The sequence below is a fragment of the Pseudopodoces humilis genome, chromosome 9, assembly GCF_049639895.1.
Source record: "Pseudopodoces humilis isolate 2021_Gansu_Grassland_sample_001 chromosome 9, ASM4963989v1, whole genome shotgun sequence".
NCBI classification, from domain to species: Eukaryota; Metazoa; Chordata; class Aves; order Passeriformes; family Paridae; genus Pseudopodoces; species Pseudopodoces humilis.
Window position 1 is genome coordinate 16,371,660 of NC_142208.1, and position 26,873 is coordinate 16,398,532.

At 39.7% G+C, this 26,873-nt stretch overlaps 1 protein-coding gene across 17 annotated transcripts in view; it reads left to right on the plus strand.

The window, feature by feature from the left end:
* The window catches only part of SORBS1 (sorbin and SH3 domain containing 1), a 164,655-nt gene that overhangs the window by 49,616 nt on the left and 88,166 nt on the right, over positions 1–26,873 (plus strand). For 2 of the 17 annotated variants that reach the window (XM_088059996.1, XM_088060009.1), the window contains exon 1: positions 4,212–4,325. The exons of 14 other annotated variants lie outside the window; for them this stretch is intronic. The gene's annotated coding sequence lies outside the window, so the exon portion shown is untranslated. Of the gene's footprint in view, positions 1–4,211; positions 4,326–26,873 lie in introns of those variants that run through there. One more of the 17 variants, XM_088059984.1, reaches the window with a different exon arrangement.

Sequence of the window (26,873 nt, forward strand, 5' to 3'; positions counted from 1 at the left end):
AGTTTTCAGTGATCTTTTTCTCTGTGGAAACACAAAACTGTTTTTCAAGGCAGACTATAGAAATGGCTTGAACAAGTCAAATGTGCCAGAATTTGGGAAAGATTCCATGAACACCTTGATTATGCCATAGAAACATTGGTCTAAAGCCAAAGTTAATAATCTTATGTATCTTAAATTAATAATTACAGGTATTAATAAAATCACTGTGAATTTTCCAGTGATAATAGCATCATTAGTAATACAGTTCATGCCATTCCAGAACCAAAAGTCTAAGGCTGTTGTTTTGATGCATTTGTCCATCTAGTCCATTTACAGTGCAACTCCCCTATCCCTCTCAATATGGAATTTGAATAATTGTGAATGTTTCCAGAAGGAAACAATTGATGATATAAACTGTGTAACAAAATGTGGCAAAAGAAAATCTTCTGTTTCAATGTCAGGAATAACTTCATTGTGTTTCCAGAATGAGATAGAAAGCGTTCACTTTTCAGCTTTGAAATCCCTTAATTTCCTTGAAAATGTGTTCTCCTTCCTTCTGTTTCCTATTTCTTGATCTAAATAGCGTTCTTCTCCTTTCCTTTTCATCTCTTTGCTCCACCCAATGGAAAAGAGGGTAAAGAGAAAACAGAATTGGGAAAAATTCACTGGTATCCCAAACTTGATTTATTACTTTAAAATAATATGAATTTTTTAAATGAGACAAGATGAAAACTCTGAGGAGCTGTGCAGAAAATCTTGTTGGATTGCAGTTGCTGCAAAAATTCGTTATGCTGTTTCAGCTCATAACACAGGTGTAACTCTCCTCAACCGGGCCTGCTAAAGGTTATCCATTTGCACCTTTAAACATGACAGCAACTTTCTTGATCTGTAAAAACACTTGTGTTTGAAGGCTTTGTGCTAAGGTACTTGTTCAGAGGAAAACAGCATTTACTGAATGACTATTTTCCTCTGTAACACCTTAGGGCCTTCCTGTCCAGCTATTGAATTGTCAGAAGTCTACTTGTTTTAGGGGATTTTAGTAAAGTTACTTTATGAAGAGGCATACCTGTGCATACAGAAGCATCCCAGAATATGTCCCATTGGTATTGGTCTCTCATTCATCTACTGAACAGAATGTATGATTGCCCCTTGGCTGTTGTTTTGATAACCAGCATTCCACTGAGTTGCACCTACTGCACTTAACTCCATCAGTCATTCCTTTAATGTCTTCTTATATAAGAGTGTAGTTGCAGCTAAAGGAAATAATGTCTGCTCTAAGCCCCTCTGGATTCCTCTTGATTTACCATGCAACTTTTAATTAAAGGAAGGAAAGAAGGGGAGAGGAAGAGAGATCTCATCAGTTTTAGTCAAGTTGTGAAATAGGGAAGATAAGACTGCATCAATGATAATTATCCCAAAGTTACTTTTAATTCTGTTGGTTCTCTAGCAGTAGGTACATAAGAGAGTGAAAAGGAGAAAGGATGAAACTTTCAGGAATAGAAGACTCAGAATCAAAGCTTCCTACCACAAATGGATCAAAGATCAGGACATGAAGATTATTGATTAAGGTCTGTGCAGGAGGAAAGAGAATATTCTTGTTCTATCATCCTCTATGCTTCCAGGGAGGGGATGGCACTTACCCTTCAGGTTGGGTGACATGAGAGAGGGGATAGGTGTAAAAGTGAGCCCTTCTTTACATTTGTGAATTTTTGAATCATTTTTCACCATTTTTGAACCTGTTAGCACTGGAACACTCAGATTTTTTTTACAAAAGGCTGTTTCAGCATAGGACAGGACAGGAAACGAGCATTTTCCCAGGTAGACCAAAAAGTCTGTGTTTCAGACACTTCTGGTGACTACATATCTTGTGCAAGCATTGACCAGCCTAGGTTTTAGAAAACAGCTTTCCCTTTGTGAAACTCTTCTGCAGCTTAAAGGATGTATCTGTCAGTGATGGCATCAGAACTTGTTTTTTAACATGAAGACAAAATCCTGACCAAGAGAGCGGGGTCAAACAATAACCTGGATTACTAAGACAAGAAGTAACTGAAAATGGGCAGCATCTGTATTTTACAATGGGGACAGAAAGCAGTAAATATTTATCTGTCCTTTCCTTCCCTTTGAAATAAACACTTAAGACTCTGCTGTCATTCAGATAATCTGTTTCTATACTAACCCCTCTCTTTAAGGGAGACATCTACTTCCTATTATAACCATATAGAGGCCCTGAACTAAAATATTTTGCATGCCTTTGCAGGCCTCCAGGAAACATTAAACATACTGAGGCAGACAAAAAGCTATGAAGCCCCTGTTTAAAATTAGGAGCAGAGAAGGGAAACAGGGTTTTTGTCTGCTTTTCTCAGACCTGATGTGAAAAGAATCTCAAGTCAATTTACTTATTTCGCATAAAAGTATCTTGTTTCTCAGTATTAATTCAGACAAGCTGTTGTACCAGCAAGGCCAGTGGGCAGTTACCCTTTTACCACATGATGGCCACTCTGAGAGTATTTTTAAAATATGTCTCTTATATAAAAAAAAAAAGCAAACAACAAAACAACAACCTTGATTGCACAATCTGTTTTCTAGTTGCTGCTCTAAGAACAGCCAGCTTGCCTTGCACCAAGAAATGCTATTTGATAATACATAAAAAGCACATATGTATTTAAAATAGGTTTGCTGCTGTAAGATTTCACTATCAGAATGCATTAGTTTTTGCAATGGTAGGCAGAGAGAGAGCAGAAAATAGAAGTAATTGCTGCTGAAATCATTGTCGAAAAGCTCCTGTTGGCAGATAACTTTGCCCATGAAAGTAGACACTGGAGTGGGTGTACTGGAGTGAATGGGGAACAGTCACAAGAGCAGAGGTTTGGAAGGGTGCTGCCCTTTAGAAGTAGAAATTCACTTCAGGATGACTTTTAAGGATAGTACCTAACTTCTGAATTGTGGTTACCAGTTGAAATTTCCAAACAGTTGTGCTACTCCTGGCCTTGATGTACATAGTTAATTCCCTATCAGTGGAAAGGACCTAATAATACAGACAATTTCTTCTTAGGGAGCGTTGTGAAAACTAGATAAATGGGAGGATGAAAATGGGCACAGTTGTGGCTCAAAGATCCTTCTAATGTAGACTGCTGCTCTGGCAGTGGTCAGTGTCATTGATTTAGGGGAAAGATTAATGTAGAGAGGGAAATTCAAATTGTTACCACACCTGAAATATCCACACCTTGTAGTAATTTGTGGTTGCTAGCTTCCCAAGCCAAAAGTTCTAGGATTAGAGCGGTTCTTTAATTTTTTTTAATTTAATTTTTTGAGTTTGTTCACAGAGTAGACTTCCACAAGATTGTGAGCAACAAGCTTTGCAATCCTTCTATGAATGATGTGAAAAATAACTTCCTTTTGTTTGTTTTAAAACTTCTGCCTAAACATTGGGTTCAGCGCCCCTTAGTTCTTGTTACTAGAAGGAATGGGCTGCTATTCCCAGGTTAGCATTTTTGGTGCTTTTCATGATTTAATAGATCACTCTCTCATCTCCCTTCTGCCAACTCTTTCTCAGTCTGAAGAATCCTTGTTTATTTATCCAGTGTCTCCCAGTAAACACTTGTGGAGCTTTCATTGTTTTTACCTCCTTCCTCTGTTCTTTATCTAGTTTTAACTTAGAGGTGCTAATCTGTAAGAGACATGCTATCAATTCTAAATGTTGCTATCAGTGGGCTCGTATTTGTTGTTTGCTTGGGACTTCTGGATGGGAAGTCATTCGAGATTAATATTACATTGTGTGAAGACTTAAGTGTTATAAAGCACACGTGTACTTGTACTAGAGCTTGGACGGTGGAGAGGGAGATCTGTTAGGGATCTGTTTTCCCCCAGTGAGATGTAATGATTTTGAAAACGGAGACCTGACTATCCACTGTTATTTTTATTATTAAGTGGTACTAGAGTCACTTTCTTAAAGAGAAATGCCAGAGGAAGAGTGAAATTCAGAAGAAAAAATATTTTTCTTACTGAGACTCCAGAATGAAGTAAGTTTACACCTAAGAAAGTTAGCAAAAAATTGCTTGGACATCCTCTTCCTTTCTACAGCAGCTGTTTTCACTCTGTATTTTAATGAGTGGGCTGAACTAAAGTCTTTGGGGAAGGGCTTTCCCCTCCCTCCCCCCTCTTTGGTATCCCTATGTAAAAGACTGCACTACAGTATCACGCTCTGTGCTTCTGTTGAATGAATAAATGCCTGTGGCTGGACAGTCCAAAGGAAAGGCTATGTTATGTTCTCATCTAGTCAAGCTCCTTAATGAAATATTTTAAAAATTTTCCTGGATATTCCATTGATGTGATTTTGGCTACAAGAAGTAAGTATTTAAAACTTCAGAAGATTTAAGACCTTCATAGTCTCCTAAATTTTCTGCTATAAATAACTTGTGGAATATCTGCTGGTTTTGGAGGTAGATTTTGTTTCAATTACTTCATTTTATATTTCCTGTTAACTGTTTGTGTATGTTCTGAACGATTTTTAATTTCCTTCAGGTTGCATACTGAGATTCTTGGAGGAAAGTAACTCAAATCATGCTGTCTGTGAAGTGTAGCAGAAAGTATTGATTACCTTTTACTGTTTAACAAAATGAGACTGACTTATCATTACAGATGTTATTTCCAAACTACTTTTTGAGTCCCCTACTTCTTGATTCATCTCTGCCTGCTGAGTCACTTTGCTTTTTTCATTCTGGTTATGTAGTTTTATTCAGAGTCCAATCAGCCCCTCTTATGTGTGCTGAGAACATCTGCTTTGCAAGCTTCTGTGTATTTTCGCAGCAATACAATATTTTTTCTGTCTTTTATATGATTTTTCATACAAATCGGAACTTAGAAAATGGTGAAAGCAGCGGCATTTTTTTTTTTTCCTTCTGCACTAGATTATGTTCACTAAACTCAGCAAATAGCAGAATTCCCCCTGGAGTACCGGGAAACAGCCCAAACTCACTACAGTTGCATTTTGCTAGACTATTCTTGTAGTAGGCTTTTATTTTTTTCTTCTTCTCTTTTATGGTCTGCTGAAATTCTTTCTGTTGTAACTGCATTCCTGATCAATTCCATTCTTAGATAGGCATCTCTTGCCTGTTAAATTTCTCCAAATAAATATCCTGAAATAAAAGTAAGAGATGCCATACTTAAACTGCAAATTCAAGTTGAGATTTTTTTTTTTACTAAAACTGAAGTAAGATGGGCTCATTTTCCAGCCTGCTTAATGATTTAATTAATTTGTGGCTCAAATTATTGTCTTAATTTAACAGAAAGTCAAAGCTGACCTTAACCCTTTGATACTTAAAGTTTGGGTTTGATTCTAGGTTTCTCAGTTGCAGCTGGAACAATTTAGGGCCAGACTCAAACCCGATGATTTGACTCAATAATTAGTAGCACATTTTAAAAATTTGAATAAGACCTAGGGTTAGGTCTTTCTCAGTTTTGCTGGCATAAATATGGTAGAATTTCTTTCATTACAAAAGTTTGAGTGTCTCTGAGCATGCAGATGCTTGGACTTTAAGACAAGCATTGTGGTTGATATCAGGGCAGGTTCTTCACTCTTATTTTCCAATTTTATTCTACTCCAGTAATCACCTGCATCTGTCCTTGCAATATTCACCTCACCTGAGATTGGCCTGACAGCATGGCCACAAGTAGCCTATATTGTGGAGAGAGCCCAGCAACTACTCTTGGGCACTGGAGTTCTTCCATATGCTCTGCTTTAAGAAATTAAAACTTCAGCTAATGAGGATTTCATTCTGGCATAGCTCCAGGCTATGAACAGCCTCTCTGTTCTAGCTGGGAAAACCAAGATTAAATTAAGCAGAGAGAGGTTATAGTAAATTAAGGATCATTTAAAAGCCACCTTGATGTAGGTAGATTTGGGTGATAACTGAAGATAGTAACCTTGTCTCTTTCTCATGATTGACTCTTCATCATCTTGCTTAGTAATTTATCGTCATTCTGAAAGGCTGGAGATACATTATATATTGTTGCACATAAGGGCTGCCTGCTGCTGCTCCCAAGTGGAGTCCCACTCTGCAGCATCCGTAAGTGCTTTCCCAGTTCTCCCATCAGTGACTTGAGATGGCTGTTAATGGTCTGAGCTCAGGAGGCTGAACAGCCCTGAACACCATGATTCAGCTTTCTGTTAAGTTTTTCCAGAATATTTTCTTGACATTTAAATGACAAAGTTTGTTATTCTGCAACTTCCTAAGGCATAGTTTAACAGAGGCAGTCATTTAGAGGAAGAGCCAGAACCCAGAATGTGGCTAATAGCTTTTAAAGCACCTTGTAGAGCGCTTACTGCCTGCTCTGCAGGAAAGATTTCCTTTGAGACTCCTTTGAGGTGACTGGATGGTCTCCCTTTATGTAAAATATCCTCTCTATATGGCCATCATGTGATGATTTACTGTCTTGCACCTACAGCCTGTGGCCAACAAGTGAGAGAAATAACTACATAGAGGCATAACTGGGCACAGCAGCCTTGTCCAGCCTCCCCTGTGGCAGCCGAAAATGAGCTTTGGCAGTGAACTGAAGCTAACTAAGAGGAGCAAGTTTAATACATAACTCTGTGTGATCTCTAGCATTTTATTTCATCTGTCTTCATTAGATTTCCCTACCTATGAATGATAGGTAGTAATGATGCTTCATTTGTCTGTATTGGTTGTAAGCTAGTCTGATAAGGTGCCTAGTCTTATACACACCTAGCACATTAGGGATAGGATTTGACTGGACACACAGCATTTAGGTAATGCTGTGATAAAAAATACTGCAATATTTTTGCAGTATATTTTTGCAAAAAAAACTTTCAGGTAACTGCTTTGTCTATATCCATATAAAAGGTATATGCTGAATTAAAGAACTGCTGAAAGCTTTATTAGACAAGAGTCATATCTGTCACACAGAGCATGTCTGTTTTTCTTCAATCAATACACAGAAATGAGAGATTGGTCTCTTATTTTTGATTTTAATTTCTAGTAGCATCTGAAGGGAGGGAAGCATAGATTTATACACTGATGTCCCTTACTATGCACACTGCAGTAATGTTTAGGACATGATCATTTGTTAATATAGCTTTTAAAATTATTTTTAGATGTCATTAAAATCTGTTGGTTCTGTATATGGTAGGCTCCCTGGGATTAAGAGCACATAACTCAGGGTTGTCCTGTTGTATGAGAAATCCCATCCAGACCCTGACTTGATTCGTTTTTGAATTCCCAGAGCTGTATGTTCTGAGCAACCAAGATTTCAATAGGCTCTGAAGTCTGGGGTTTTTTTGTCTATGTTTCATAATTTTTCCAGGTTACGAGAAGCTTTTGGCACTTAAATCTTTTGTAATCTGTTATGCAGCTTGCTCTCGCACATCTCTTCAGAGTTTTCATCCTGACTCAGTGACCTAATATGTTCTATGTGACAAAATAATTCTCAACTCTGCTGATTCTGATGTTGATGTAAAGAAGTTGAAGAAAAATGGGTAAACAGCAAGTTTGTGTCCTCATTAATGAGTAATGGACAGGGGGCAAAATAGTAAAATATCTATAGAAAGTATTAAATATAATTTTCTACTTCATGTAGAAGTTATACTTTAAAGATTTCATTAAATGAATGAATTGAATAGAATGCACAGAAAGGCTGTCATTCATGAAGTGATAAAAAGGTACAGGTGCATTTTTCTTTCAATGTACACAGTATTCTTGTTCTTCCCAAATTATTCATGTCACAAAATCAGGATGGCTGGGGTAGGAGAGAAGGTGGGGTTCTTAGAAGTAAAGGAATCATTAATGATGCTGTCAGAAGTCAAATGGCACTGGGAATCACTTAGGACCTATATTTTTCTGTTACACTTCATAAATTATTTTGTGATTGGGCAGACAAAGGCACAGTTTCTGTTTGGGATCTGTATGGCTGCAAGAAGTGGCATAGATCAGATTCCATGAGGAGGGCCATGACTCTACAGCAATAGAACCAAGACCTGGACTAACAGCGTTTGAAAGCAAGTATTCTGGGTTGATACAGCAGTAAGTCTCTGCTCTCGAATCATGACTCTGTGGTGGAATCGATATAAAAACATTTATATCTGAAATATTCCAAGAGAGTATGAAAAATAATTGTCAAAACCTGGTTGGTTTCAGGTGGAGACTGAGTACTTAATGCAGTGATAGAAGTGTAAAGCTTTTATAAGGTGTTGATCAAGTTTTTATCAAGTTTGAAAAGGAGACTGGCATTTTTAATTCTGTTTTTTACTTGAGAAAATTAGATGCTGCTTTCCAGTGAAGTGATTGCAGAAGGCTGGGAATAAAGTTTAGATTTCCTGAATTTCAGTTCATTAATGAGCTCTGTAAGAATTTGAGTCCCCCTGAATTATCTTCAGGGAGGGGTTACCACACTGAATTGTGATTACTTAGCAGCTCTCTGAATTGGAACATCCTAAAAGGTTTGAAAGGGAGCATCATCAGAAAATCTGTTTATCTAAAGGCAGATCTGGTAGTCTTCTAAAATATGGAGTATGGGGGGAAACATTTCCATTAATTCTTTTTGCACTTTACAGTATTACCAGGGGCAGGATGTTGTCCGTGGTAAATTCCACATGCTTCTGGGTAATGTCTTATCATTGTGTAAGCTTCTATACAGAGTTTCCTGTATCCTGTATTTTTTCTTAGTGTTGTATTGGATTTTTTTTTTCTTTGTTAAATGCCTGTTTCTTATAGGGAAGAGGAAGACAGCTGTAATATTCTCCCCATAAATTGTGCTGGGAGAGATGTTAGAGGTTTTCTTGTGACCAGCAACTCTTAAAAATGGCAGAACATCACTGTTTCATGCACACTAGTGGGTTGTAAATAAGAAATTGTCCAAGAATAACCATAGTTTTTGGCATGTACAAGAGTATTTGGCAGAAAGCTTGTCTGTGGATAACACACAGCACTACTAAAGTGTTGGGGTATAAGGTTTTTTGTGTTTGTGTAGCTGTTTATCTTGTTCGAAATAAGATCAAAATATTTCTTGCGGGTTTTGATGTGCTAATCTGTATTTGAATGGTTTTGGGGGCACATTGTGTGTAGTTAAGTTTATAGACTTGTCTCAGATCATGACCTCCTATACAGAATTGGCAGCATAATTATCACACTTTCAGTAGCAAGGGGAAGCAGACTGTCTCAGAGCAATTTAAATTGCTTTTATTTCGTATTTACCAAGTTCTTCTATTCTCTGTAGGTTTTAGTGGCTCAGACCTCTTGAAACTCTTCCATACATGGTTAAAGTGCAACCACTGATGGCGTGGAGAGGGTGGGGGGAGAAGGGGGAGGATGGAGGGAACAACCTACTGAGCTGATAGAATTTTAAACAAACTTGGGTGGTTTTCTTGAGACAGCATTTCAGCTCCAAGTCATACACATATATTCACATTCAGGGCATTTCTCAGTCTTAGTCATGCTGGAAGCTAGAGGAATTAAGTGTCCATACGGAGTGAATCCAGCAAGGGTAGGTAGCCTCAGTGCTCCCTCCATTCCGGCCCATTTTCTTAGCCAGGAGCCTTTCTGGAATCCTATTTCTACAAGATTCCTTCAGCCTTTCTGCCTTTGTCCATCTTTTACACACATTATTGAAATAACTAGGTTAATATTAGCATTGGATCAAATGTTATATACCATTTATTTTTTAAAAATGTGCTTTAAAATAATTTAAAGATTTCTGTGTAGCTGAAGCCCTCTGCCAAGCTAGAAACATACTGAGGGACTGATTTGGTCTAGTGCTCACTAGTGTCAGATGAACTGAGTTATTCTACTATCTCTCACAAGCCTGTTGTGTCATATTGATCAAATAATCCGTTTGTTTTGGGTAGAATTTTCAAAAGCACACAGCAGTTATGTAAATCTATTCCTATTCAAGCTGATGGAGGCCTAATTCTTATTTCCACTAAGGCTCCATTACACTGCCTGGCAGGGTCAAGATACTTAAAACTAGGCTTCTTGCCCTACCACAGGAATATAAAGGGATCCCATGGAAATGCAAATCTGACTGACAATTTTTCCATTGACTTCAGTGGAAACAAGGTTAAACAAACAGAACTGCTTTTTAATAATTTCAGCCTCGGCTTCTGTGTTTTCCTAATATAAAAATAAGCCTAATATCATCTACCTATTTAATGTATCTGCAAATGCAGCAAAGCTAATTTAATGTTTGTCCAGCTGTTTGAAGGTGTCTGGGGCAGCCTAAGTGTCCACTTGCATTATTAATATGAACTAACTGTCTCACCAGTAAAAATTTTGTATTGTATTTTATCTTGATGAGAAATATCCCTAAATCCAAGTAGTTCAGTTTAGTAAGACAATGCGTTGTTCATGAATTTAAGTGCCTGACATGTGATGAGGACTTCTGCTGTGCAGAACCGTATCATGGCAGGAGGGTGCTGGGTCAGTGTTAACCATGCTGCAGATCACAAGACTCTTGGTGGGAGCCAATTTGTTTCTGTCCCAAAGCTACAAGAATCTATCAGTTACTAATGGCATTTTGTAACAGATCCTTGCAAAAGTTCGAAAGGATATGAGAATCACTGTCTTCTAAATGTCATGTGTATTTTGCAGAATGATAATGAAGCATTTTGTTACCACAATGAACTGCCTTTTCTTCTCCAGCTGACATTCTAGAGCTCAAATTAATACCACTCTGTAGCTTAGAATCACATTGCTCAATTTATACTAAAACTGTTAACAGGAATAAAAATAAAAATATGGTTTAAGTGTTATTGTTACGTGTGCTGAAATAGTTGTTATATAAGTTCAGATACTACAAGTAAGTAAGCATTCAATTTAATTGGAACATACAAACATGTACTAACAGATGCCTAAAAACCCTTGCCTGAAAGGAATCTCTGCCTACATGAACAACTGCCTTGCAGCCAGCGGACTTGCTTGGAAAAGGCCGTTTGTGTGCAAAATTGCAAAATCAAATCCTAAATAAAGAATGCAACATAGTTATTCTGTGCAAATGTGGGGTTGCTTTGTGACACAGGGTTTTTGCTATCTCTTTAAATAGATGAGTATCGTGCAAAAAAGGTCATGGTCTAAAATGTTACTTCAGGAAACAGCTCATTCCATTTCCATTCTGTAATATTGTCTCTGAATTTACTGATCATTCATTTGAATGATCAATAATGTACATAAAAATTTCATGGACATAATCTATATTTCTTTCTTTTAGTCTTGTATTTTTTTATCTGTTGACATCAGAACCTGACAACAGGATCTGCCAGAACAGCCTATTAAATGCAGCTGATATTGACTGTTCCTGGAATGCAACCTGATTTTACAATTAGTGAAGGCTACCTTTGGTTTGTTAGCACAGGAGCAGTAAAGCAGGTTGGAAATGAGTAAAGCTGCACTTTTCTGGTAACTGTGTAGCCAGTTGACAGGACTCCTTACCATCTCTGGTGTCCAATGCAACGTATGTTAAGCAGTTAATGTTTAAATGCATTAAACTTTATTAGCTACACTACTACAATTTGTACAGCTGTCCTGATCTCCCAGTACTCCAAAGGTGTATCCAGAGACCACCAGAGGTAAATCCTTAGGTCCATGGCTGAAGCCAGGGCGCAGATTTTTTCCTCTGAGGAATATAGACCCTAACACAGCTTTCATGAGATGGGCCCTGACCTCATCTCTATCAGAGCACAGAGGGGTGCCAGAATTTTAGTTAATTTGAATGCACAGCCACACAGCCCCCATGGGAACTTTGGGAAGGTGAAAGGGTGAAACTGTTATGAAACTGCTGTTTTTCCATTCCAGACCTTCCACTTTCACCAAGGAACTGTTCAGTTTGCCATTTGGTTAGTTATCTTAATGCCACAGGATTCTGAATATTCCAGCATAGCCTGGTCTGTATTTAACTGCAACCATATTTCCAGTCTGAAACCAACCCCTTTAGCTGTGGTATTTCCTCCAGATATGGTTGGCTTGAAATGTTCTCAGTGCTAACACAAACCACAATTTTAAAACCCACACATTTAAGTCGATTACAAGCCGATGCTACCCAGCTCTGTATATACTGTTCTGATGGGAGAAGAAATCTGTGTGGTTGTTCAGTGCCAGTTGTTCCCTTTCTTTCTACAAAGGATTAAGTGTCTCCATGTAGCAGGGAATGAGAGCAGCCCTGCAAATGTGGGCTGCTGCCTGTGTGCTGTGATCCACATCTAGCTTGATGTCATGATCTTGGCTACTGCCACCTGAGGCAGTGAGAGATTTTATTGCTGTGACTCCTAGGGGAAGCTCACACCTCTGTTGAAAAACCCTAGGTTTCCAGGCTCTTTCCATAATGAATAGAGAAAGAAAAGCACTGCCATTTGGTGATTTGTTCCAGTTTATGTATTTGTTGTAGGACAGGATTACTTGTCCCTTCCAAGCCCTTGTCGCTCACCATTGACTGCAGAGGCAACTGTCTACATGCCTGACATTTTTCTAATTCCAGTTAGGTGAAGTGGATCCTACCATTACTATTTGTCTCTCGTGTTTGTTCATGTGAAATGTCCATGTTTAGAATCAGTAGCATCTTGAATGAGGATTTATGAATGTCCTGTATGTGTATGTGCTGATTTGCAAGCCACACTTTGGCAACATGGGTTTTTTTGAGGATTCTCATTCTGGGAAAGCAAAGAATAGATGGTCACGTTGGGAAATAGAAAGTACTTGGTCATGAAGAGATAATGAAAACTACAGCTCTCTTCAAGATCTAAAGTTTCTGAGAATTAAAAAATACTAGATTTTTTGTATTACAAATACTTTGAGTGCATGGTATTTTCAGTGGTTATTTAGACCTGAGTGGAATTTCACGTTTTAGCATATGTAAGGTTGTTAATTAGGAAGGGACAGTTCTGCTCTGAACACATCACATAATAATTGCTAAAACTTATCACTATGAATTTTCAAAATATTTAAGTATCCAGAGCAAGCTGGAGTAAAGTTAAATCCATTTAGTAAGGTCCATTGGCACTTGCATAAGGGGTGTCCTCCTTCAGAAGCCCGTAATTGTAGCTGTTTACATCCTTCAAATTACAGTACTACTTAATTCTCTTCAGTGAAAGAGATCATGGACACAGAGCTAAATAGTTGCAGGGATAAATTTTTGGTTTTCAGCTTTTTGAAAGCTGTACCTGCTGGTATCTAAGCCATACTGTGTCTTCCTTAACACACAGGATGTCAGGAGACCATATTTACCATTCCATCAGGAGGGCTCTGTTCTGTTTATATTAACTTACTGTGGGATGGGAAGAAGGCATTGTAGTAAGATACTGTATCCTTGTCTAGTAGGAATGGTGGATTTCACCCTGTCGCCTGCTGAATTACTTCACTGATGTGACCTGAGCTGTTTCCTGGTAGGGACTGTTTGGATGGAAGGTGCTTCCATGCGCGTATGATGAGTTCCTCTTCACAAGACACTGGGCATATAACTTGCTTCACACAGTCCAATAAAGATGTGATATAGAGACTTCTGCTCACTCCTGGACTGGCTTCAAGATCCTGTTGTCATAGAGCAGCTATTGTGTAGAGAGCAATTCTCTTCAGAGTCATCTAATTTCTTCATTAGGTTGTTGACGTGCTCCTCTAGTCATGCTCGTGAAGTGTGTCTGTTGAAGGGAGTCAACACTTCGCTGTATAAGCATATTAATTAACTGTTATTATCTTTATTGTAGACGTGAAACCCCAAATGACTTTGCTTATTTAGAGAAGCAGAGCCTGGAGAGGGTTTGCTGTATTATTAAGGATGCCCTTTGTCATTCCAGGAGTCTACTGACAATTGAGTGCACTGTGGACTCAGTTCATCAGGCTGCTTGTGGTTTCCTTTGGGACTTGAGACAAAACATCCTGCTGGTGCTTCAAATTTCTCCATTGTCAGAGCAAGGACAACTGTTGCTTAGTCACAGAAAGAGGGACTTTCAGCTGAGAGTTGCTATGTAGTTGTTGAGATGACATATGTTAGAGAAATGTATCATTTTGCACAGACTGAAATGCAGCATTGCCCTTCCTCTGAGAGTTCCAGGACTTCAGCACTTACAGCAGTTCACTTACCACATCTCTGTGGAAGTTCTTGCTATTTGTAATGGAATAGTTTCCATTTGTCATGACAGACTATTTCTAAGCTTTGCTCATTAGTTAGGACTGGAATATATCACTTTATTTGTTTCTGTAGATGCTTTCATCAGAAACCAAGTCCAGATGTAGCAGGTTGGCAGTGGATCAGGCTGAACTACCAGAGGTTTTGCTGAGACTAAATAAGGCTTAAATATTTTCATTCTGTTTCCTCTTCACCTTACTTATCATGCTGGCATTGACAGAAGCAAGGCTGCTTTCCTGAGTGCTGATCACCCCTCTGCATCATCAGTAAGTGCTGTTAGCAGTGTTTAAAATACGAGAGACTTGTTGGTGCAAGAGAGAGACAGGGGTTTGAATAGCTAACGCTTCTTGTTTTGGCAAACCTATTAAGATGTCAAGTGGCTCCTACAGTGGACAGGATTCTGAGACCTGCAGTAGCACAGTCCTGACATTTGGAGCTGGCAGCCAGCCCTGAAGGTGACTCAGTCTGTTTTCACAGTGCTTCTCCTCACAGGTCTATATCTGGTAATAGGCTGCCTGCCGCTGGCAATTTGCATGGCAGTCCCCACTAATTGCCAGCAGTGTTTTCACCTGTCAGGAACAATTCCTAATCAAGCACTGCCTCTCTGCAATGCTGGGCAATTACCATGTGTGTTACAAGATGTAGTATAATGTATGGTCATCGGTAAGCCACAGCATTATACTGACTTTTGCCTTCTGCAGCCCAAAGAGTGCTGCTGGAAGGCAAGATGCTTCAACATGGCTACTTTTCTGTGTGCAGGAGCCAAGAGTGAGCAGTGCTTTACACTTGGAGTGAAGTGTGTGACAAAATACCTCTTCAAGGCCGCTGATGCCACCAAAAGGGCCTCACAGCAATATAATTAACTTTAAGTTGCCTTCTCAGAATAAAAGACACAATGTCCAATTCCTCAAACCAAGGTCTTGGAGCGATGTGGGCTTTATGGAAAGTGCTGTTCTAATTTTCAGCAGCTGAACTAGTAGAACAGCATGACTTGGCACCTAGCTATAGAAAACGTTGGGGAAGGATATTGCTTGCCAAATATGCAAAGCATTTGTGTGATTTACTTCAGCAAAGACGTGAAATACATCCTACTCAGTCTGAGCTAAGGAGGAGCCCTGGGGCTAGGAAAGCACTAGAGTTCTGAATGGCAAATGGAGAGTGGAAAGGCTGTGAGCTCCCAATGAGGTGCCTATTGCCAGGCTGTGGGGGTGACAGACCTACATAGGACAGATCCAGGACCTACCTAGATCAACCTCCTAGGACAGTTCTCTGTGTGACACAGTGGGATGATAATATTTGGTAGAAGATGAAAGTGAGTTCAGGCTTCTGTTTCAGAAGAGCTCCTGCACTGTTTTGTGGAACACAGAGTGCTGTTGGAGCTTCCAACTACTAATTAACTGCAGATACTATTTTACTTACCAGTATCAAATCTTTTGAATCATCTATGTATGGACTTTTGACTTCTGAAAGCTCTAAATTAGAATTTATCCTTTTCTTTATTGGGAATAGGCTTCTTGAATGCTTTCCCTTAAATTATGCTGATGGTGAAGAAAACAAAACAGGCCAGAATACATCCAAATTTGGTTCACAGAAGTACTAGAGTAGAAATTGTTTGCATTGTAGAATTTTGTCTTCTTTCAGGGAATGCATGTACCAGAGACCTCAGTGAATCTATGGAAGTTCTCATTCTGTACAACTGAGATAACTCACCCTGAGATATGTCATCTAAACTGCATTAAAATATGTGAAATCACCCTTCTCTTCACAAAGTACATGCAGCATTCCTCTTTCCTTGCTGCATGATGGTTTCCTGATAGCAAAGCAAGAGAGGATTAATTTGTACAATGTCAGGTCCACAAGAAGAGCATTTAATTGGTATGTTGTGACAGAAATGTGTGTATGCTGTGAATGCAAGTTATGGGAGAACTGCACTTTCTGGAAACAGATCACTCTAAAAAGAAACAGCAGGATCCCAGAGCGTGGTTATAACTGCACTGACTCAACCTTGGTAAAGTTAGTAATGGATCATATTTCATACCAGTTCCTCAGCAGATCAACTTTCATTTTCTCAGCTCCTTCCTTTTTCAAGAGCCTTGATCTTATCCGTGTTAAAGACAGAGCTACTGCTTTATTGCTTTTGAAATGGGGCTTAAGAATTTGCTTACATAAAAATAACTTGGAATCAATGGATGTTTTGCCATAGAGCATGGCCATGTTCATCTCCTGCACACCAAAGGTTTATTGTCACTACATCATCATCAATGAGACAAAGAGGTGTGGTAATTGCTGGCTCACGGGGCTGTGGAAATCTGTGGGCTTGGTTAAGAAATTGCTCCAGTGTGGAGGTGATTTTAGGGTGAAGCTAAGGCTCGACAGACAGAGATTGTTCATGCAGCTATCTCCATGGCATGCATGTAAATGGATGGCCTAAGCAACTTCTAACTGTTACAGAGACTCCTAAGACTATTGTTTCACCCCCACTCAAAAAACACAAGAAGTGTCTGGTTCAATAAAAGTGAGAAATTAAGATAAAGTTTTTAATTATTGTGAAAATTTATCCGGCTTCTTTTGGCTGTAATACAGCTGGAACTCTATAATATATGAGCTTTGGGGAATTTGGAATGAAATAGTTCTTCTTGTAAACTTTGAACTTGTTTCAAAAGTATCTTACCATGAGCACACATTACAAATGACAGCATAACAGTTCATCACAGTCACCTTCACTGTGTACAGGCCTCACAGATTTTAGCTGTCAAGAAACAAACAACTGAGCCTGTTATAATCTGTGGCTCTTGATACTGATCTTCGGAATTGGGATATCTTCCTAATTCATTCCATTCCTGTCATGATGGGAGCAGTTCTGTGTACTCTAATTAGAGGGAAATGTGATGAAAGTGCTGGCTTATGCTTGCTGAGAACAGGAGTACAGTGCGGTGGAAGTTCCCAAGATCCTGGCTTAGCAATTGGATGCTGCATGTCTTTGTTAGTGTTTGAACATCTGTTCAGTGACTGGCCCCCAAAACAAGTGAATAACTTGCTCTTTTCAGGACAAAACTGATAATGTTTGAACAACTTGTTGAAAATGTTTTGGCCCAGCATTATAGCTAGCTGAGCTGTGCTCTACAAGCCAAGCTCTGTGTTATCTGAATGAGTGGATAGAAAAAAAAAAAAAATCTTATATTATAGCCAAATAGAAAGCAGATGAGTTACTCGTCTTCCGAAATGTGGGTCACTTTTACTATGAAGTCAGGTTCCAAAGGGCTTTTCAGCCTTTACCATCCAGAGGAAATTGTCTGCTTGAACCAAAGCATTCTCTGCTTCTGAATGCACAGCCAAGCTCTGCTGAGCAGCCCCTTTGCTAGGGCAGGTGAGCTGCTTACATGGGGAATGTCTGCTAAATTCTCAGCTGGTGTTAAAAAAGAGTAGGTGTGATAGATGACAGATGGATGAAAGGACACTTGATTTTCCACAGCACTGATTTGGTCTATGCAGTGAAGTCCCATGAAGTCAAGGTTAAATTTCATTTCCTGAGTCTGAAAGGAGAAGAGGCTCTGTGTAAAATCAAGCACAGGGTTAATAGAAAATTCATCTAACCAGGATGCAGTTTTAAAAATGGCAACACTATCTAAGGCTGAAGTTTTGACTTGTATTAAATGTATAAATATTTGCAGAGACATCAGTAAGAGTAACTAGAATCTTACCCAGCACTAAATAAGAAACAAGCTGAGTTTGATCTGGATGTCTAATACCAAAAGAGTTACTCATGTACTTCTCTCAGGTTTTAATACCTTTCTGATTTTTAAATGTGAAAAAATGGAGTAATGTCACCTCAGGTCCATTTTGAAAATCACCAGGGTATTGGATATTCTTTGCTTAGTCAGTCTTCCAAATAGTATTCCTTTTCCATTTCAAAGTTCTGCGACCATATTTGACAACTCTGTCTGTGCTATCCTGGACATCTTTGCTGCTCTCATCAGGCACAGGCCTTAGTTGCATCTTGGCAGCAGTTTGTAATCTGCCTTATCTTTTGACTCTAACTTTTTTTAATGAGAAGTCTAAAGAGTTTATAGTTCATTTGGGTTTTTGTGAGGTGTCCTCATCTCTTAGATATTTAATGACCATATTAGGGAACCTCGGAAAGCCCAGAGATTCTAGTTTATATGATTAAATCTGAAAGTTTAGTATGATTACAGAATTAGCAAAACAACTTGACTTGATGGCCTTGCATTTTATGCAAATCTGTAAACAAGAGGAGAGTAATCAAAGCTTGGCTTGTTCACAGATATGAACTTTCATATTATCTCACGGGAAAGACAAGAAAAGGCCACTTACTCAGATTCAAGGATAGCATCTATTTTGGCAAGAAACTCTTGGAGTAGGTACAAAGATACCTAGAAAGTAGGTCATGCTGTTGTTGTACCCTTTGACCATCTAAAATGTAAAGGGGCCAACATGCCCATGTGCAGGACAAGGAAGCACTGATGTTCATGTGGACAGAGAAATTCTAAGGGATGTTCTGTACATTCTGAGCAGACGTGCTCCATTCCTAACTAATCATTATATCTCACATTTTGTGAGATATTTAGATATGAAGTGTATGTTTCTCTGCATTTTGATAGAATCCAAATGAATAAAAGGACTTTCAATGCAATAGCAAGGTTGTTGTGTGTAATGTTACTAGATATGTGATTTTTTTAATAGTACCAGGATCTTTCTGTGCCATTTTGGTTTTTTATTTCCTCTGAGTTTTTGATAATTTTTCAAACATATTTTCTGTAGTCACAAAGAAAACAGAGGTTCTTAAATATTTATACAGTCCACTAATTAAAAAGAAAAATTAATTATTAGTCCTTATGGAGGATGGCTATATCCACTCTGCAAGAGGATGAAGCCATTGCAGCTGTTCGGCAGTAGAAGCACAGCACTCAGTTTTGCAGAAAATCCAGATAGTTATTGGCTCTGAAGGATGATGCCCAGCCTGGGCCTTCAGAGGCAACAAAAAGGGTCTTTAAGGGGAAGTCAGCCTGTATGAATGTAAGAGGCAAAAGCTGCCTAGGCCAGGTGTAGATTTACACGGGAAATACCCATGTGAAACAGCTGATCACAGGTGGGGCTAGCAGCAGCCTTCCTTGTGCCTAGGAGCATGGTGCTTCTGTAGCCAGTTAGCAGCTAGCTCAGAGATTGCTCGTGAGTCTTTGTATAACCCCATGTTGTGCAGAGTAGTCATTCACAGAACCTTGGTTTTTTGTGTAGTTGAAACCTAAGATTCCTGGTTACTGCATGAGATGCAGATTTTGCAGAAAAACGCAGATATTGTGGGAATCAGTCAAGGCACAAGAGCTGGCATGGCTTCACCTTCCGCATTCACTCCACGTTTCACCTGCTATGGGTTAGTATCCTCTGACTTCACAGGGAAGGAAACCCTCCTGTGAGGCAGGATTCTGTTTCATGCCTGCCACAGAGTAAACTGTGAAAGGAGCTGGACCAAGGAGAACTAATTCTTTGACACTTATGCCTCTTTTTGCTGAGCTCAACATCCCATTCTCCTGTTTCTCTGGCTGACCATGACACATCCTCCTGCATCAGGGGAAGACAGAATTTCTCATCAAGTATGTTCATGAAGGACAGATGGGAAAGCAAGTGTCCCCTGTGAGGATTCAACTCTTCCTTCTCTTGAGCTGTTGAAATTACACTGAACACCATAGGCTCAGTACTAAGAGGCTGAAGAAAACCTCTGATTTTGTTCAGATTGGGCTTTTTCCAGCTATGCTGAACACCTGGCAGGATGTAGCAGCAGTCTGACATGTTTGCTGCTCTGGCTCTCAGTGTGCACAAGCAGAAGTGACTGAGCTCTGCTGAGGGATCCTCAGCTGAGTACAGTGCCTTGTCCCAGCACCCAGAGCACTCAGGTGGTGGTCAAAGGAAGGCAGTGGACTTCTGAGGAACGTCACCAAGTATTTAGCTTTTTAGCATTTCAGCTTCTTTTTGAATTTCTCCTCTTTTGTCCTTTGTATTGTAGGCCTGTGCCTAAGTAGGATATGTATTTCCCAAGAGTGAATGCCTGGAGGGCCGTGTGAAGTTTTGTGTTCATGGTATTGCTTCTTCAGATGTTCTTGAATCAGAATGTGGATTGTCCCATCCCAAATTAAACTGTCTCTGTTTTTTATGTAAGAATATATATTAGAATTACTTTTCTTTGCCTTCTTGTTCTGATCTTTCCTGGTTCTCTAAGTTTTTTTTCTTCACCATGAGTTTTTCAATTCATCTTAGATGAAAGCTGAGATCTCTCTCATGCGATCTCTCATTTCCATCATGTATGACTGTATGAAAGCATCACACGTTGCAGGAGCTGACAACACCATACTAGATGTGCAGTACCCAACAGTGCGATCAGACTGGGAGGCGGCACTTTGTGCTGTGTCCATTCTGAACTAACTGGGAGATTGTATATAGTTTAGAGCAAGTCTTTGAGGGCAATTCTGAATGGGTTCAAGCTTCAAGAATTCCCCAGGAGACTCTTGGTTAGACTGGACATTGTTACCCAACTAGAGCTATGTGTGAAGAATTCAGTATTTTTGCAGTGACATTTTGGAATTATTTCAGTTATTGGAAGAGCGGATTTTATAAATCTGGGCTGTTTTTTAGCCTGGGGGCTTTGTTGAAGACAGGGTGAATTTTAAGGTCATTATATGTGAAATGAATCTGTCAAATCTTGTGGACTTCAGGGAGGTCTGAGTATGAGGACCAAAGATGGGTTTTTTTGGCGCTCATCTTCATTCACAAGAGCAGACTGAGTCACAGCTAGGGCAGACTTTAGTGGGAGGATGCTTGAGCTAAAGTAAGCAACTTGTTGCTGTGCTCATTAGCTTTCCAGCTCACTAAAGGAGTAGAATTGCCAGTCCTTCTACCAGACAAAGCTTCAGCCTTGCTCACTGGCATTGGCACATCCCAAAACTATTGAGAATCCGAACCCATGGTTCAAGCATCCATCACACACGAAATCATGTAAGGGCCAAACAGGAATTTTACAACCTGTTTAATTCCAGCAATGACTCAGAAAGAGCAGACCTTGCCTTGAAGGCAAAAGTACAGGGCTGCAAATGGAAGAGAGAGATGCCTTTGGGTTGATTATTCTCGAAGCTCTTTGTGTAGCCCTGCCAGTTGTAGCTATTATTTATGTTAATATAATTGTCTAATCATTTCTGAAAGCCAGTAGAGATTTCTCTACAGTGTTCCCTTCTTGTCCTGTGGTAATAAATTCTTCAGGCTGATTTTCATGCCACCTTTTAAAATTTATTTTTATAAAATAATATCTATTATGCCTTCTTCTAGCATGGAGCAGGATAAATCAGTGCGTCCCAGTTCTGCTTCACAATTATTAATTCATTACTTGACTTGCAGCCTGAAATTAATTGGCTTTTCTTCTATGCTTCCATCTTTTTCAGCTAAATGTTCCTTTAATCCTTCTTTGTAACCTCAATGTATACTTGTCAGCTTTTCTCTTAAGCATTGATTTGATTCAGTTGTCTGATCTTACAAGGTTCCTTGGAATTATTTAATTATACATTGGTTAACGAGTCAGGTTTTCTGGGCTGCTGCTTCAAGAATCTGCCTGATTCTTACTGTGGGTTTTGCCTGGATCATTATGAATCCCAGCTCAGGTAATGGTGTGGTCCCTGGACTTCCACATATCTGGTTGAGGCTGCTCCTTTCATTATTCCCTTCCTGTGCTTAAGACAAGGAGGAATTGTCTTAAATCATGTTTGTAAGATCCTACTACCCTAGGCAGTGTGGTGCCTTATCCAGCAGAAATAGCAGCCTTGAGATTGTCTCCTGTGTTCTCCCTTCAGCGTCCTGTAGCAATACCCTGCAGTGAGAAGTAGCTGTGCCATGCCCAAACACTGACCCTCTGAGAGCTGATGATTGATTAAGGGTTAGACTTTCAGAAAGGCTGTCTAAGCAGAAGATGTTTCTTTGTTACTTGTTTTCACCCATTTTAAGGATGCCTTACTATTGACGTTGCCACAATCATACCTTATGTAACTTTGGCACTTACTCGGTCACTTGCACTGTTCAGGCATAAAATACAGAATTGGAAGGGAATCTGATGAGAATTTTTGTCTTACAGTGGTTACAATCAATTTTCATTTCTTCTGTTATGTATAAAGACATCAAAACAACGTGAGGCTTAAAGAAATATGAAACATTAATTTGTTCTTTAGAACAGGAAGTATTATTCTTTTCCTGTAGACCTGATCAAGAGTCTTTTGCCCTTTGTTTTGCCAAGAATAGACCATGTTTTCATGGTCTGAGTTTAATTTCTGAATTACAAGAGCAACAAAAATAACTCCATTTTTAATGTCTCAGCAGAAAAATAAAATAAGCATGTGTGCAAACACGGGGGGCAGTGGTGTGTAAGCACATTGGCAGACAGGGATAGAAACAAGAAATGTGACTTGCTTCCATGAGACACACCTGCAGTTTCATTGCAACATGGAGCCAATGTACAGAGAAAGCAGAGAAGTCTTTCACATCTATTGCACAGCTCATGGACTGCGTGTCTTGTAGCTTTTCTGTGAACTGATAGTGACCCCATGCAGTGCATTGTTCCTTTTCTCCTTTCCATCTGTTCAGTGTTTCAGCTTCTCAGCTCACTAGAGGCCTGCTATTGATTTTTAGATGTGTCCTAAGTTTGCCATAAATTTTATATAGTGACCTCATACTGCCAGAAAGCAAAACTGACACATGTTCACCCCAAAATACACTCTTAAACAAATTGAAAATCATGACAATCTGTTTATAGCCCTCTGGGAATGCCTGAGGTGAAAGAGAATCACCATCACCTTGGTATTTTTAATCCCTGCAAGGTAGATCTTTCTTTTCATGGGAGGTTTCAGCCACTTTACTTTTTGTAAAAGAGTATTTTGGTATATGTTCATCTCTGTTTTGGCATATGCATGGCAGCATCAAATATTAACAGTTGTGTCTGTCTTTGCCCAGCATGTTTTGATTTCATTCACAGGCAATGCATTCCCAATGTTGGATCAGACAGATTCTGCTCTGGCAATGGTACATCTGCCTGACATGCCCCATTGCTCCTGCAATCTATGGCTGAATCCTCTTTGTCATTCCACTGTTTCTTTTCTCATTTCCATCTGTTCATAGTTCCAGAGTTTCTTGAATAATGGAGATGCAGTGATTGCTTTTGAGATGTGTCATAAGCTTGTCGTAAGCATTTTCTTTCCTTTATTTCTTTTTTTAGTAGCCCCCTTTGGCAGGCAATGCAGTTGGAGGATACAGTAAGGGGAATTGACAACTAATTCCAGCTATTCAGCTGAAGCAAATACCAGTGGCTCTTCTGCATGTTTCCCTGCTTGCTGTCCACATTGAATTTCTATTATTCTTGGCAAAAATAGGGAAATAGGCTTTTTTTAGCCACTGGAATTTAAGGGGAACCTCATTGCTTGAAGTCTTTGACCAAGAGAGATTAGGGAGATGAGGAGAACAAGTGCTTTTACTTTAAAGGATTACTGATATAAAATCTAAGGCAAGAAATTTACTCCTGTTCTCAATTTTGCATGCTTCACCCTTTCTGTGTTCATTGAGGTAAAATTCATTACCATAGTTGCTAGCTGTGAAAAATTATATTCACTATGGAGTTAACTCATGTGGCTGGATTTAAAGTCCCAGCTTTATTTACAACTTCCTAAAGTTTTCTTCAAGCTGTGATAAAGATCTTATAAAGGAGAGCCAAATCCAAGTGATTTGCAGGGAGGTCAGGTGGAAATAAAATGCTGTTTTCTGGTGGACTGTCATGAGATGCAGAGGGAGGATACAAATGCAAAAGGCACCTGCTTTCCATGGGAGTGTCAGGTGCTGGCTGTAGCCCTGAAGGGACGGAGCACAGCAGTGCTGTGACCAGACAAGGGTGGGATCCCTGCAGCCCCAGAGCTGCAGCTGCTGTTTCCCTCACAGTGTAGAGCAGCTCTCTCCTTCCTGTGAGTCTGCCTTGCAGTGGGTGGAGAGCTACAATCTGAGGGAAGCATTTTCATCCTTATACGAAGCCCTTCGTGAGCGGCATTGCAGGCTGAGAAGTCTTTCATTACTTTCTGTTTCTCTCTCTCTTCCCTGCTGGTGTTTTATTTTTCTAGTCAGTTTTGTAGTTCTCAGCCTCTTTGAACCAAACCCAGCGAGCATGAGATCTTGGTGAGATTTGGTTGCGTTATTTTTCCCTCTCCCTGGAATGAGGGGCTATTGTTTCCTCCTAGAAGTGTAATCAATGCAGTGCCTGAAGGCCGGGTCACTGTGTTGGACCCTTTGCTTTGGTCACTGACCCACATTTCATTCAAACACGTTGGTAAATAGTGGCACTTCTTATGTCTCTGAGATTTATGTAACAGACAGGGAAAGATTAGAATTGGAGATATCTCTTACTATTCTGGGGACCTGGGCTGCCAGCCAGTTTTACTTCTTGAGAAGCAAGTGTGTGGTTTTGTGAGTATGAAGGTGTGACTCATTCTCCTCCTTGACATACTTTAAAACATGCACTGAGTGGTGATTTACATGAGGATGCATTGAGCTGCTTGAGCTGACAGCGCTTGGTGCTCTTTAATCTTACATGTGGATAGAGGAAATGAGTTAATCTGTGGTTAAATATAGAGGTGGTGAAAGAGGTGGGAAGGGGAGGGGTTGACTCTAATCTCACTTAGGTTGGGGTCAGTTGAGAGTAACCTCTGTATCTGGATGGTATTACTCTGGGGGAAGTCATATCTCACCTCTCTGGAGCTGACAGTATTAGCTAATGGAAAACTGCGACAAAGTGAGAATGTGCCCTGAGCTCTGGCATCACTGCAGTGTTGTTCTTTCTGATCACCATCTACATGTTGGTGACACCTTTTTTTTTCCTTTCAAGAGGTATCAAGTGAATTGTAGGGATAATGAAATGTGTGTTGCTGAAATTACATCTTAAGGACCTGAGAGTGGATCAGGGTTGATCTACAAGCTTGGTTCTCTGTGATTGTTGATATGTGGCATGAGCTTGTTTCTTTGTATGTTTGTTTTCTGTTTATTCCTGACCTCAGTTTTGAGATGGGGATGTAGAAGAAACAGGGATGCCTGCTCTGCAGATACCCACTTCTCTTCTCACTTTGTGTGCAGATGGGCTCTTAAATTCTGTTAGACTGAGAGCTGCCACTTTACCATTCTCTCCAGCTTCCTACATGCCTGAATGGGTATTTTTTGGAGAGAAGCCTGTATTAATGGTTTGTAAGTATTAGCTGCTTCTGGGCAGTTTTTCTTCTGCAAAGTGCTGCTGGAATGCTGCCTGCTGGTATGCCCAAGCAGAAAGAGCCACACCTGAGCAAACGGGTGCTTTGCACCAGGCTGGCCCTGCTGGCCTGTACCATGGAGGTGTATGCTGCCTGAATTGTACTGGAGAAGATGTGAAATGGATTTTGCTGACTCATTTGGACAGGTAAAAGCAGTCTTTTGGGCATGGACTGAACAAACCTGAAAGAGGAATTTTGGCAGCAGCCTCTTCTGAGGAGGCATCTCAAGCTAATCTGTTATGTGCTGGCAGTTTTTCTCAAAAGAGTTGAACCCAAGTAGTCCATGTAAGGAATTTGCATTTGAAGGTCAAATACTATATAGGTCATGTTTGTCGAGCAGTGGGTGAAGAATGCAACTGGTTTACTTAAGCTCACTAAAATGAAATGTCTGCCAGGCAGAAGAGTTCATTTTTATATTGGAGAAAATCTAAGCCAATCTTGAGAAATCAGGATCTACCCTGAAATGTACTTGTGCCTCTTTTGTTGACTTCACTGAAAATGACATGCTTTAGCAGGATTTGGCCTTGCATGTAGATTAGTAACAGCATCACTGTAGTCTTTAGTATTTCTGTTATCCCAAAGTAATATTCTTTGAGTCATTCTAGTCCATAGGGACAGGCTGAGCTCTGGCCATCTGTCCCTAAGCAGTCCATATTCATAGCATATAGGCAGTTTGTTTTGTAAAATCTAATAAACTGTCCAAAACCCAAAGATATTAGAGATGGCTTATCAGTAAGTTTTATGATGATCATTATTACTACTACTACTATTATTATTGTTAATAATTTTAGTTACAAAAATATTATCAGAATTTGGTCTTTGCTGCACTAGCTGAGGATGGCATTTTTCTTGCATTTTGATACTTATTAAGCTAGAGCTGTTGTGATGGAGTGGCTCAGGTAAGAAATTTTCAGAAGATTTGTTGATATCTCCTCTGACCTGAATGACAACTCTTAAAACTTCCAGGGTGGAATGGCATAACTATATCTGAGACCAAGGATAAACATCAATTTAGCAAAAAGTTGCTCAGGTTGAAGACAGGGACCCTTGCCTTCCCTTCCACACTGCTTCTTTACCATTACTGATGGTTGGCCTCGCTTGCAGCTTTGCCAGCTAAAGGGTGCAAGTGAGCACTGTGTGATCAGCATTGAGAAAATAATTTACAACATAATTTATTGTCACTCATTGTTCAGTTTAACTTGGTGAATTCAGCCTTCTGTGGATTATAAAGTGCTCACTTGGACACCTCTGCTTGAGCACTGCAGGGAGTTGTAAGCTCCAGCAGGTGGGATAGTGGCAAGCATTTTTCAGTGAAAATGCTTTCAAAAGGTGGGTGTCAATTTTCAGCCTTAGAGGCAGTATAGACCATGAAAAGAGCATTGTGCTAGGAAAGCTGGAGTCACAGTTTGTTCCTGGCACTGATTCTGGTGTGATCAGGTCAAATCA